The sequence below is a fragment of the Orcinus orca genome, chromosome 1 (assembly GCF_937001465.1).
Source record: "Orcinus orca chromosome 1, mOrcOrc1.1, whole genome shotgun sequence".
NCBI lineage: Eukaryota > Metazoa > Chordata > Mammalia > Artiodactyla > Delphinidae > Orcinus > Orcinus orca.
In genome coordinates this window covers 39280493-39293073 of record NC_064559.1, presented here as the reverse complement: position 1 = coordinate 39293073, position 12581 = coordinate 39280493, and the positions used below count along the sequence as shown (strand labels likewise).

General features: G+C 43.6%; 1 protein-coding gene across 1 annotated transcript in view; it reads right to left on the bottom strand.

Moving 5' to 3' along the window:
• HSD11B1 (hydroxysteroid 11-beta dehydrogenase 1) overlaps nt 1–9112 on the bottom strand; it is a 44818-nt gene extending 35706 nt beyond the window's left edge. The window contains exon 1 of the mRNA XM_049713056.1: nt 8993–9112. The gene's annotated coding sequence lies outside the window, so the exon portion shown is untranslated. The remainder of the gene's footprint in view (nt 1–8992) is intronic.
• Nucleotides 9113–12581: the final 3469 nt, after the last annotated feature.

The following is a 12581-nucleotide window of genomic DNA, read 5'->3' as shown; positions in this document are numbered from 1 at the left end:
AATCAGCCAGGAGAAGTAAGCAGAACCGCATCCTTGAGGGCCATACACATTTACTGCTGGAATCTGTTGTTCTGGCGTTTACGGCCAGACATGAAGCCTCGGCACCCTACTCCCTTCCCAGCACTCTGCCTGTTCACTGGCCTTTTGCAGCCCTCACAGCCTTATGCTGAAAATTCAGGATCCCCTGCCCACCTCGGGCTCATCAATCCAGCCCCCCTCCCTCCATCAACACTTCACTCTCCCAGTGCCACGCTGGGCCTGGCCTCGTCCTCTGGCTTACAGCTCTGGAGCTCTGCTGAGCGATGTTCCTGGGCTCCCCAACCCATACGCAGGTAGATTTTCCTACCACGTCTTCCGCTTTTTGATTCTGTTTACTTATCTGATGTCTCAGGAGCCCTTTCTGCTCTTGCCTCTCTCCCCTGCTCCCAAGCATCTTCTTCCCTTGGATTCTGTCCATATATAGTCTCTGGGCTTTCTTCCTACTCCTCAGACTACTTCCCCTTGGTGTTCTTTAGATTCTGTCCTCACTCTTTCCTCCTTTCTATCTTTGGGCGATTTCCCTCGTGCTCATGGTTCCAATTGCTATCTTTCAGTTGATGAGTATTAAAAATCTCTATCTCCTGTGCCACATTATATCCTAAATTTCAGGCAGCATAACCACCTGTTTACTCCACCTCTCCCTCTTAATGCCTTCTAAACACCTCAAACTCAACATGCTGAAACTGCCCTGATTATTTTTTTAACAGCTTTTGTGAAGTACCGTTTTTCTTGTTGTTGGTTTTTTTTTTTTGTGGGCCTCTCACTGTTGTGGCCTCTCCCGTTGCGGAGCACAGGCTCCAGACGCGCAGGCCCAGCGGCCATGGCTCACGGGCCTAGCCGCTCCACGACACATGGGATCTTCCCGGACCAGGGCACGAACCCGTGTCCCCCGCATTGGCAGGCGGACTCTCAACCACTGCGCCACCAGGGAATCCCAGTACAGTTTTTATACCAGAAAAGTATCTCGTGGTAAGTGTACAGTTCAATGGTTTTTAATAAATTTGCGACGTTGGGAAACCATCACCACCATCCAATTTTACATTTCCATCACCCCCCAGAGGTTCATCTTTACCCATTGACAAGTCCCCATCCCCAGGCTTGGGCAACCAATAATCTAAGTTTCTGTCTCTCATTTTAGTGGAATCACATAACATGTGATCTTCTGAGCCTGATTTCTTTGACTTACCCTGTTTTTGAGGTTCATCCACATTGTAGCATGTATCAGTACTTTGTTCCCTTTTATTGCCAAATCCTAGTCCGCTGTATGGATACACTACGTTTTGTTTATCCATTCACTCATTCACAGACATTTAGAATTTCCCACTTTTTGGCTATTACAAATAGTGCTTGTATGAACATTGGTGTGAAAGTCTTTATGTGGTCTTGCTGGGTTGTGAGGTAAATCTATATTTAACTTTTAAAGAAACTGCTAAACTGTTCTCCAATGACTTTGTGATTTATTTCAATCAAGGGCTTTAGCATCCATCCAGTGAATGCTCCAGAACCTTGGAAGTCCTTCCTTACTCCTGCTTCCCCATCTCCCCACATCCCATTACTTACCAAGCCCAGGCAATTCTACCTCCTGGATATCTCTAGACCCATGTCATTCCATCCTCACCCTCGCTGTGACTATCCTCACTCTTCTCTCTGCCTATCCCACCTTCTCCAATCCATTGATTTATTTTTTAAAAAGTTTGTGAAACATTTGATATGCACAAAACAATAGATGAAGACATGAACAATTTAGGGGGCATGATAATAAGGCAAAAGCCTTGCTGGCCTACCAACCACCTTAAGACCTGACTGTTGCCAACACTGTGGAAGTGCCCTGTGGGCTTCGGTGCACCCAATTCTTCTTCAATGACTCCTTATTGTTCTTAGAATAAAGTCCAAACACATTATTTTAGCTTTAACAAGCTCTTTGTAAGCTTTGAAATACTTTCCCAGGAACCTCTCACCACTCTACCCCCATTCCTTCTTATCCTTCAGGTTCTACCCATTGAAGTCACCCTCCCTGCCCTCCCTTGGACATGTAACGTATCACCAAACACTGGGTATTTCTCTTATCATAGCTCCCATCACTTTGTACTCACAGTTGCTCATTTGTCTGTTTTTCCCATTACACACAGGTCTGAGAGGGCAGAGGCTTGATCTATCTCACCAGTGTATCTCCCGTGCTTAGCACGGTGCTTGCACATGGTGCAAGTGCTAGAAAGCATTTTCTGAGTGCTTAATGGAAACAGACTCTTATACACACAAATAAATAGGTCTGCTAGGTATTTGAAGGTCAGGAGAAATCTCTAGGCTAGAGATATTGATCTGGGAGAATGAAATCATATAAGTTAAGTTAAAAGCAGACAGATGACACCCCCAGGGAAAGGGTGAAGGGCACAGTGGGATATCACAGAAGACGAGAACTGGTGGAGCGGAGCAAAGGAGGAACAGGCAGCGGGAGGACCTGAGGCAACAGGTAACCTGGGGGAGGGGTGGGGGTGGGAGGAGGGTTGTCTCTACGAGGTGGAGATGCGAGAGGTCACAGCTTCTGAGAGGTCAAGGAGGATGAGAAGCGACCAAAATACATCGGGTCTGGGAATGGGAATCGCTGGAGACCTGTCAGAGTCGTGAAGGCACTAAAGCCTGGATGCTAAGGGTTGAGGAGTGATGTATAGAAGGAAAGGACATGTTTCGTGTGAGTGTGGAGAAGGGGGACATTCGAGGAGCTTGGGAGGCATGCAGATCTGAAGGAGGGCTCTGATTTTTAGGATAGCGGTGAGTTAAGGTTTCATTCAAATGTTTCGGAGCATTTTCTCTGTGCCAGACACTGTGCTGGGCTGAGCAGATTTTCAGCGTATGGGAAAGATCCAACAGCGTCCATAGACGGAATCGCTGGATTTACAGGGTCCGACGATCTGGCACGTGGCTCCAGAAAAGGAGACTCAAGGAAGGAAGGTGAGGGTGGCTGTTGAACTCCTGCGGTCTGCTTCGAAATTCCGTGAGCTTTTTAGCCTAGCGTGTGTCCTTCCTTCGATTTTTGAGAGGCAGATGGCTAAGGCTTCCCCATGTGTCCATCTCTCTTGGAGGAGGGCGAGGAAGCAGGCGGGGAGTTGAACTCCTTAAGGTCTCCTTTTCCTCGGATTTGGCTACAGTAGGTAACTTCTATTCTCATACCTGCCTCATCCCGCGCCGTTCCTGATCTTCGTGCATTCACACCTGTAAGGCAGGAAAGTCTTTTCCAGGGTGGTGGAATTTTTCCTTTTCTGTCTGATGGGAGGTTCACGAAGTTTGAGGGCTTGGAAATCACCCAGGAAAATGGCCTTACAGGAACGGAGGGAGAATTTCTAGGTTTAGGATGCTACGAGTTTTAACAGGTTTCTGCCAGAAGAGGGAGCCCCAGGGCTGAGAGAGAAAGCACAGACTGCTGGGGTTTAAAATCTTGGGGATGGGGTCTTTGTTTCTGGTATTGTTTTCAGCAGTCCACAGGGGTTTATGGGTTAAGATAAAAGAAGATGAAAGAGGGAAGGAGGGAGGAAGACAGACTCGCAATACACCGACATATACACAGAAACAGTTACACACACACAAATCACATAATCCCCCCTCCCTCACTCCTCCCTACACGCACTCACAATTTCTGCTTTAGTCCAGTGATTCCTAAAATTTGCTGTGCAATTGAATAATCTGGGGGAACTAAGGGCAGATCCTTAAGCCCCACCAAGGCCTGTTGAATCAGAACCATCCAGGGTGGGACCCAGCAATCTGTATTTTTGCACAGCTCCCCAGGTGATTCTGAAGTAACCTTTAGGTAGACAGACTGGGAAACTCTTCTGGGTAATTAGGTAAATACTTTAAATATAGCTTGTTTGAGACTGAATCTAATGGCTCCAGCCATCAACATGTTGAGTGGTAAGTAGAATGTAATCCATGAATGTTGTTATAACTGAGCCGTTTCCTCTTTCTTCTTTTCTTTCTTTCTTCTTCCCTCCCTCCCTCTTTCTTTCTTTTTCTTTCTTTTCTTTCTTTCTTTCTTTCTTTTTCTTTCTTTCTCTCCTTCCTTCCTTCCTTCCTTCCTTTCTTTCTTTCTTCCTTCCTTTCTTTCTTTCCTTCTTTCTTTCTTTCTTTCTTTCTTTCTTCTTTCTTTCTTTTTTGTATTTATTAATATAATACATGAGAGGCGTTACAAAGTCACATGATATCAAAAGGCTTATGATGATAACAGCAATCCTTGTTTCTCCCTTCCCCATGCCCTAGTCCCATTCAGAGGCAACCACGTTTTAAAATCTTCTTTCTTTCCTCTGGGAATTAACTGCATATTTAAAAACATTTACTGCTATTTCTTGATTTTGCAGTTTTAGAGATTATGTACTGATTTTCCACTACGGAATATTAGGACTTTTCCTTTTTTTTTTAAACAGCACACACAGATACTCATTCCCTTCCTTCTAGATTCCTAACACTATTAAATTACAATTTTAATTAAATCAATAGTCAGTGTTCATATTATTATGATGGATTTTTTGCAGCTCAGCAATATAATGTACTATGATTGCATTTCTTTTCTTCTATTCCCCACCCCCGACCCGGGATTCAATAATCACCTCGTTTTTGTTTGTTTGCTTACTCAGTTGTCATGTTCTCCAAATCCTCCAGTAAGGGCAATACAACTCAAATAAAGTGATCAAATTAATTGGATAAGCTCTCTATTTTTTCCCTTGGAGACATCCATCTGGGAGCCCCATTCTTCCTGTTCCAATCTGGACTAGGAGCCTGATAGGCTGGTAGATGGGACCTCCCTTTGCCATCCACCTGGCAACCCCGACTTTTTCTTGGTTTATTTCTTCATGATGGTAGGGAACTTTTTTTGAGACCTTGGATGCAGGAGTGCTATTTTACATCGAACATCTTTACATGGGCTTTAGTCCATCAGACCCTGGCCACATACAGCCCAGTGTGTCAGCCCTGCCTGCTTGTCCTTACTTTACCCTCTCCCTGATTCATTGTTTGGCTGGGTAAGGATTTCAAGATTGGAGATTATCTTCTCCTGGAATTGGAAGACATTGCTGCATTGCCTTTCGGTTTCTAGCTTCCAGTATTGATACTGAGAAGTTCAATTTCTGTCTGGACTCCTGATCCTTGTTATTTATTTATTTATTTTTACAGTATGCGGGCCTCTCACTGCTGTGGCCTCTCCCGTTGCGGAGCACAGGCTCCGGACACGCAGGCTCAGCGGCCATGGCTCACGGGCCCAGCCGCTCCGCGGCATGCGGGATCCTCCCAGACCGGGGCACGAACCCGTGTCCCCTGCATCGGCAGGCGGACTCTCAACCACTGCGCCACCAGGGAAGCCCTGGAATTCTTATTAGAAGATGTCAGAGCTCCTGGATGGATCCTGTAAGTTTCTTATTGTTTTTGTCCTATTTTTCATCTCTTAACCTATCTGTCCTACTTTCTGGGAGATTTTGTCAATTTTATCTTCCAGTATTTCTTTTCAATTTTTAAATTTCTAGCTGTATTTTTATTTTAAAAAGCTCCTTTCTGTTCTCCACTATTTTTAGAAACACTGACTTCCTGATCTTCATTGATGTATACACTGCCTTCCTTTATCTCTGGTGGGGATATTGACGTTGCCAGGGCTGTTGTTAATGATTTCTTCTGCTCCCTGGATTACCTACGTTGGGGTCTCCATCGGCAATGTCAGGGGCTTTCATTTTATGCTTGGTGATCTTTGGAGTCAATTCCTTGGCTGTTGGAAGCTTTGTGTGTAAGGGCAGGGCTTGTCAACTATGGGAATGCACTGCAGGATAACCCAGAGGGAAGTCGGCAGTATCATTGGGGGACCCCCAAATATCAGTGTCTGTAATCATTTTTTCTTTACTTGTATACTTTCTACAAGGAGGAATGCTTCATTCTTCTGCCTGGGGTGGGCTGGAATAAGGAGAATGCAGAGGGCTGTGCGTGTTCTGGGATCTGAGTCAGGATAGGGGCTGAGGAGTCTCATCTTTCAGGATGGCGTCTTCCTCTAATCCTCTGTTTCTAGCTCCCTGCCTAAGCCCACCCTTTGCTGTGCCTGATGTCCCTGAGCCTGGCATCTCTTTGGCCGATTTCTCCAGAAAATAAACTTTCCTTCTTCTTGGAGGGAAAGAAAGGGGATTTGGAGCATCTCTTCCTATTTTTGCTCCCATCTCTCTCTCTGAATTGAGGTTTCTGGTGGCCTGATCCCTGGGACTCTCCTGGGCTCTGTGGCTTCTTGTTGGCCTCCATGGGCTGTTGGGCTTCAGCAGTCTCCAGTTTGCTAAGTCACTTATCCCTCGTCCGTCCACTTTCCATCTTCTGAAAGGGTATTGACATTTCTCATCTGTTGTTGTCTCCATCCTGGTCCTCTGTCCTTGTGATTTATAGCATGCACATTCTTCTGCTGTACTGTGATCAGTGCATTTTGTAAGGGAGCAGAAATGAATGTTTGTTCAACTGGCACGTATAACCCTAGAGAGTGCTTTTGAGCAGGCTGTCAGGTTTGAAAGGAGAAGAAGCCTATAGTAGTGCCATTTTCTATTCCTCCCAAGATACCCAAAATTCAAGAGTGTGGGAGTGAGACTTTTTATTAAATCATTTACGTGGAAGAAAAGGAGGGGAAATCTTTCATTTGTTCATTCATCCATTTCCCCCAAATGTTTATGGAGCACTAATAAATGTCCAAAACTGTGCCTGGTGCCAGGAATGTATTGTAAAAGCTGATCGATATCTGATGCTTTCCTTCAAGGAGATTCTAGTTAACTATAAGGAGGGTAGGTAAGTAAGTCAAAGCTCACAGTAGTGTAATACTAACGTGCATAGGGTGCTAACGGAGTACAGAGTAGGGCAGCCAAGTCATCCCAGGGCAGTGGGAAAGCCTTCAGGGAGGAGGTGACCCTGGGGCTAAGTTTTGAAGAAATAAGTACAAGTTATGGAGATGAAGAAATTGGGGGAAGGCCATACCAAGCAGAGGGAGCTGTATGTGTTTAGGTAAGGAGTCTAGAAATAGCTTGATACCTCAGAGCGACCTCAAGTAGTTTGAAGTGGCTGGAGCAGGGGTCCATGTCGGGGAATGGCCTGAGTAAGAATGCAACGGTCACTGAACTGTAAATATTCACGTTAGTCCACGGCGTGATGCTGGGCCTACTAACGAAAGATGCAGAAATAATAATATCTTATTCTCTCTGTGAATTTGAGCAAATTAAAAAAAAATATTACTTGTAAAAGGAGGATACTATGCGATTATATAAAGAGGTAAGATATGTAAAATGCTGGATCAATGGTAGGAATGTAAAATATTCTGGCTCTTTCATGACAAATCTGTCTTGAATCCTTCTACTCTCCAGTTTCCTAACAGTTACAAAACAGATCTAGAAAAGCTTAACTATTAGGAAAATCTTTTCCCATTTTCCATTTCTGCCAAGTAAGGATTAGTTGAGCATCTTTAACTGAATATTTTATTTAATTTAATCAGGAGTTGCCGTGTTTATGTGTCCTTGGGTATCTGGGGCTCTTTTGTATAAAGTTTCTTGCAAGGCGCCTGGGTGGGACCCAGATATTTGAGTTCCAGTCTCCCTTCCTCCACTGACATATATGTGACCTTGGGCAAGACCCTGCCCCTGTCTTGGCTTCAATTCCCTCACCTGGCAAACAAGGGGAATTAGATTACCTTTAAGATTTGTTCCAGCTCAGAAATTGGATGCATGGAGCTTTTTAGCTGTACTGAAATCAGCATCAAGAAAGAGCTAGGATTTTTGGATTTTATTTTCATATCATACATAAGAGGGAAAGGCAATTCCTTCCAAATTTTGGCAAGCAAGCAGAAGTGAGATTCTTCCATCTCTCCTTACCTCTCCCGCCTTCCTTTCAGCTTCCGTCTGTGATGCACTCACAGAAAACCCAAAGGAAAATACTGGCACTAAAAGAAAAATAAACACTTCAAGTGTGTCCCTTTGAATTGGTAAGCTCTGTTGGAAAAGTTGCGGGAGCAGGACTCTTCAAAGCCAAGTGTTGTGAAAGCACACCATCATGGTCTACAGGCATTTTCCAAAGTGTGAGTTTAACTATTTTAATTCCCCCAAGTGACTGGATCAGTAAACTGCAACCTTCTGGATGGTACTAGCTATCGATGGCAAGGGAACGTTTGGGCAAATGGGGGTGTAGAGCGTGGGGAATGCTATTTCTTGCTCCTGTTAGGTTTCCTCTAATGGACCTGAAACCAGGGGCTTTGAAATCTGATTAGACCCTTCTAAGGCTCAGAATGTCAGTATCCTAAGCAGCAGTCTGGGCTGGGATTAAGGAATAGATGAACAGCACAGGAAGAATTTTGAATGACAACTACAGGCCTCCCTTGGTCCTTTGAATAAGACTCCTTGAGATAAAACATGCCTTCTTCAAAGCTCTAGATCTCAATATTAAAAATATGAAACTAGCTGATGATTGGATGCAAAAGGCAGATATCTGCACTCTTAGCAGTTCCCAAGATACAGCATAGTGTTTGTGCTCTGTCATTACTTTAAAGCTGCTTTATAAAAATGCTTAAGACCTGCAATCTTTGTATGATTTCAAAAGAACATGCAGACATTTTTGAAACTATTTTTGCAATTTTTGGTTTCAACTTAACTTTCTGTCCCAAAATGATCAGAATGTACTCAGTGCCAGTAACAGACATCTGGTTCCATCTGTGTTTTATCACATCTTCCCTCCTACAGAATGCAAAGCTCCAAAAAAAAAAAAAAAAAAGAATGCAAAGCTCATCGGGCATTTCTTTTTGTTTCTTGTTTTGACCAGCATTTGACATTGAAATCTCTTTCAGCCCAGCCCTCCGGTTTATTCCAAATAGATGCATTATTTCAATAGCGGTTTTTTGAGGACCTACGATGGACTAGGCCCTGACACAAATGGTGATGCTATGACATATTATTGTGATTTAAAAAAGTCTTACCTTGGGGTTTCAACCAGATTTGACTTCTTTTTATTGATCTCCTTTTTTCTCTTGCTTCTTTTCTCCCTCCTCCTCTGCCTTCCCTTCTGTTTCATCTCTCTCTTCCTCTGCGGTTTCCCACTCTTTGGGGAGGGGCAGGGTTTCCTGCTCAGAAGGTGGTTGGTTTCTGGGAGGAGTCAGAAGATCTGATTCGGGACTGGAACCAGCTGGTCTGCCACCTGATACAAGAAGGTGAAGGAAGGGCCAAGGAAGAAAGCCCTCATGCTAGGACTGAGCTTGCAGCCAGGAGGCACTGGGAGATGAGCCCAGTTCAGGGCTCCCCAAAGAATAGAGGGCCCCTGCAGCGGCCCACGGTGGGAATGCTTGGAAGTGGTCCTGGTTGCCCTGGAGACTTGTCCATTACTATTGCTAGCTCGGAACATGCCAGAGGCACACCAGGCAGAACCCCTGTTCCACCCTTAGCAAGCGCTCACTCTCAGATTCCTGGCTTTGCCTCAAAGGAAATAATTAAAACAAGAACTGGGTTTGGGCAGATTTTCCTTTCCCACCCAGAGAGACCAGCAACCTAATGTAGTCTGTGAGGCTGCGTGTCTACGCGTTTCTTAGTTATAAACTGCTTAGGAATCATCGAGATGACTTATAGACCATTACGGTGATCACATCAGCGGGAGTGTGGAGTGGACGGCAGTGGGGAGACGGATCCACATGGGGTAGGGTCTCCACAAGTAGGGACAGTAATGCCAGCCTGATTCACACCAACTAATGATGGAGGGTCACATCCCAATTCAGAGGTTTCCATTCTTTTGGACTAAAGGCACAGATAACAATGGGTCATCAAAAAGTTTACTTTCTTCATCCATTTACTTATTCTATATTCAACAAATATTTAATGAACACCTGCTCCTTGCCAGGTCTTGGGTTAATACTTCAACTGCTGGGTTTACTCCAGAATGCTCTTTGAAATTTTCCCGAAGTCTGTTTTCATTTTTAACTTATAATTTTGAATTTTTGTCCACCGTATCTTTAAAAGAAAGGCTTCTAGAATTGTCTTTTTTTTTTGCGGTACGTGGGCCTCTCACTGTTGTGGCCTCTCCCGTTGCGGAGCACAGGCTCCGGACGCGCAGGCTCAGCGGCCATGGCTCACGGGCCCAGCCGCTCCGCGGCATGTGGGATCTTCCTGGACCGGGGCACGAACCCGTGTCCCCTGCATCAGCAGGCGGACTCTCAACCACTGCACCATCAGGGAAGCCCTAGAATTGTCTTTTGTACTGTGTTTTCTGTTTTTTTTTCTTGCCCCCCTTAAAACACTTTTTTTTTCATTTTACACAGCTGACTTATTTAAAATTTTCCTTTCTAACCCTGCTGCTTTTAAATATTTTTCTCCAGCTGAAGGATTAACAATTCACTGAACTAGTTGGTAAAGATCTAGTCCAGAAGAATAAGTACCAAATAGAATCCTAAATTATGTCAACATTTTTTACCTGGCTTCCTGAGATTTAGGAAGATCCTTAATTTTAACTCTTAATATGGCTCCAGATCAGGGTTTAAATTTAACTTCTTTAGGGATGCCTTCTGGTTTAGCAGATTTACAATGTAATTGCATCTTTTCTAAAGAAAACTCTGAAAAAAAGGGTGTTTCATATAGAAGGTCGGAGAAAGGTGAGTGGAAGAGAGAGAAATGAAATTAGGGTGGATCTCAGAAGGTACTAGAGTCTTTGCGGGAGACCATGTTGGAATTAGAATTTTGTTTTTTAGACCTCAGCATACCAATCAAAGAAGCTAACTACTGACTCTTTAGATTTCTGGGGTTCCTCTTAAATGTATTAATTTATTTGGGGGTTCCTCAAATGAATTAATTTATTGATTTTGATATGTCAAAAGTTCCCCCAGGGCTTCCCTGGTGGCGCAGTGGTTGGGAATCCGCCTGCCAATGCAGGGGACACGGGTTCAAGCCCTGGTCTGGGAAGATCCCACATGCCGCGGAGCAACGAAGCCCGTGTGCCTACAGCCCACAAGCCGCAGCTGGAGAAAGCCCACACGCAGCAACGGGGACACAATGCAGCCAAAAATAAATAAATAAAATAAATAATAAATTAAAAAATTTAAAAAAAAAAAAAAAAAAAAAAAGTTCCCCCATGTTGACGATCGTTATTCTAAACTCAGTTTTTGCACTTTATCGAAGTAAGTGCAAGAACTGGGATTATAGTGCAACAGGAAGCAGGAATTCTTCCAAGAGGAGTTTGCAGATTAGAAGAACCCAAGATAGACAAGAAAGGCTACTTAGAAAGAATGTGTGCCTGTGAATGGTATCTTGGGTTCCCTTTCTATGCAAAAGTTAGGAAGGGGCCATGTAATCAATGACCTGACAATCTTTGACCTCAGAATACAGACTAAAAGTGACCTTCTTTTACACCTTGGTGAGATAGATAGAGAGCGGCTCTCAACAAAGTTTTAAGGAGACCCAAAGCCAAGTTTGATCATCTACCTTTTCCTGAACTGGTCACAGTCTAATGGAGCTCCAACTGTTGTCCCCTAGGACCAGCTTGGATTGGATTGTTGACTTATTGGGCCATTCCATATGGAACACTTCTTTATCTGTGTATCAGAAATAAGGCTTTTCAGTACAAAACAAAAACACGTAAAATAAAACTTTACAATATAGATAAACAAAAGCAAAAGCAAAGTGAGCAGTAGGGGATTAGCAGTTTAATGGCAAATGCAGTTATCAAATGGTATGCCTCCAATAAAAGAGTCTAATGAACTTATACAAGACCTATGTCTAATTACTCAATAGTATACCTCCCAGACAAAATGTCTAATGGCCATATACAAAGGCCTAGGTATAATTATTTACCAGAATGTACATCTGTAAACTAAAATTTCTATTTACTTTACACAAAGACTGAGATCTAATGATTTTATACAAAGACGTACTTGGTTAGAAATTTTAGAAGCCGTGAGAACTCAGTGAAACTCATCAGATTCAGACTATAGTTGAGACTGACTTATCTGGCAGCAGATCTGAAGGACAAATAGAGTCTGAATACAAGGAACCCGGTAAGTATATCTTTTGGTTTTGGGAAAGCAGGAAGTTCAGAGTTTGGTGTACTTTCCTGGTCATAGGTGGGCTGATATCTGTAGAAGCATATTTATTTGTTGATTGGTTGGCACTCTGAAATATATTTATGGGGTTGAGTCACTTCATGGTTAAATGACCCTTAGAAGTGAGGGAATGTTACTGATTGGTTGGCTTGTAAAAGTGTGTTACCTGAGGAGAGTTGTGATTGATTGAGCCAATGGGTTTAAAACTGGTTCTGGTTACCATGATGACACAACAATCAAACTTTTCCTAAGAAAGTGTGAAACTTTTAAATGTTCTCACAGTTGATACCTAGTATCTGTTTTCACTAGAAAGTAGTGCAAGTTCACATCTGATCACCTCCATAAAACAACTGGGACAAAAATGTCCATTACTGTGTGATCCAGTATGAGACCCAGACTGAATGTCCTGTAGGAATTCAGAGAAGTGAAAAGATCAGTGAGGACAGAAAAGATTTCTATAGCTTGGATTTGATTGGGTTGGGTAGTT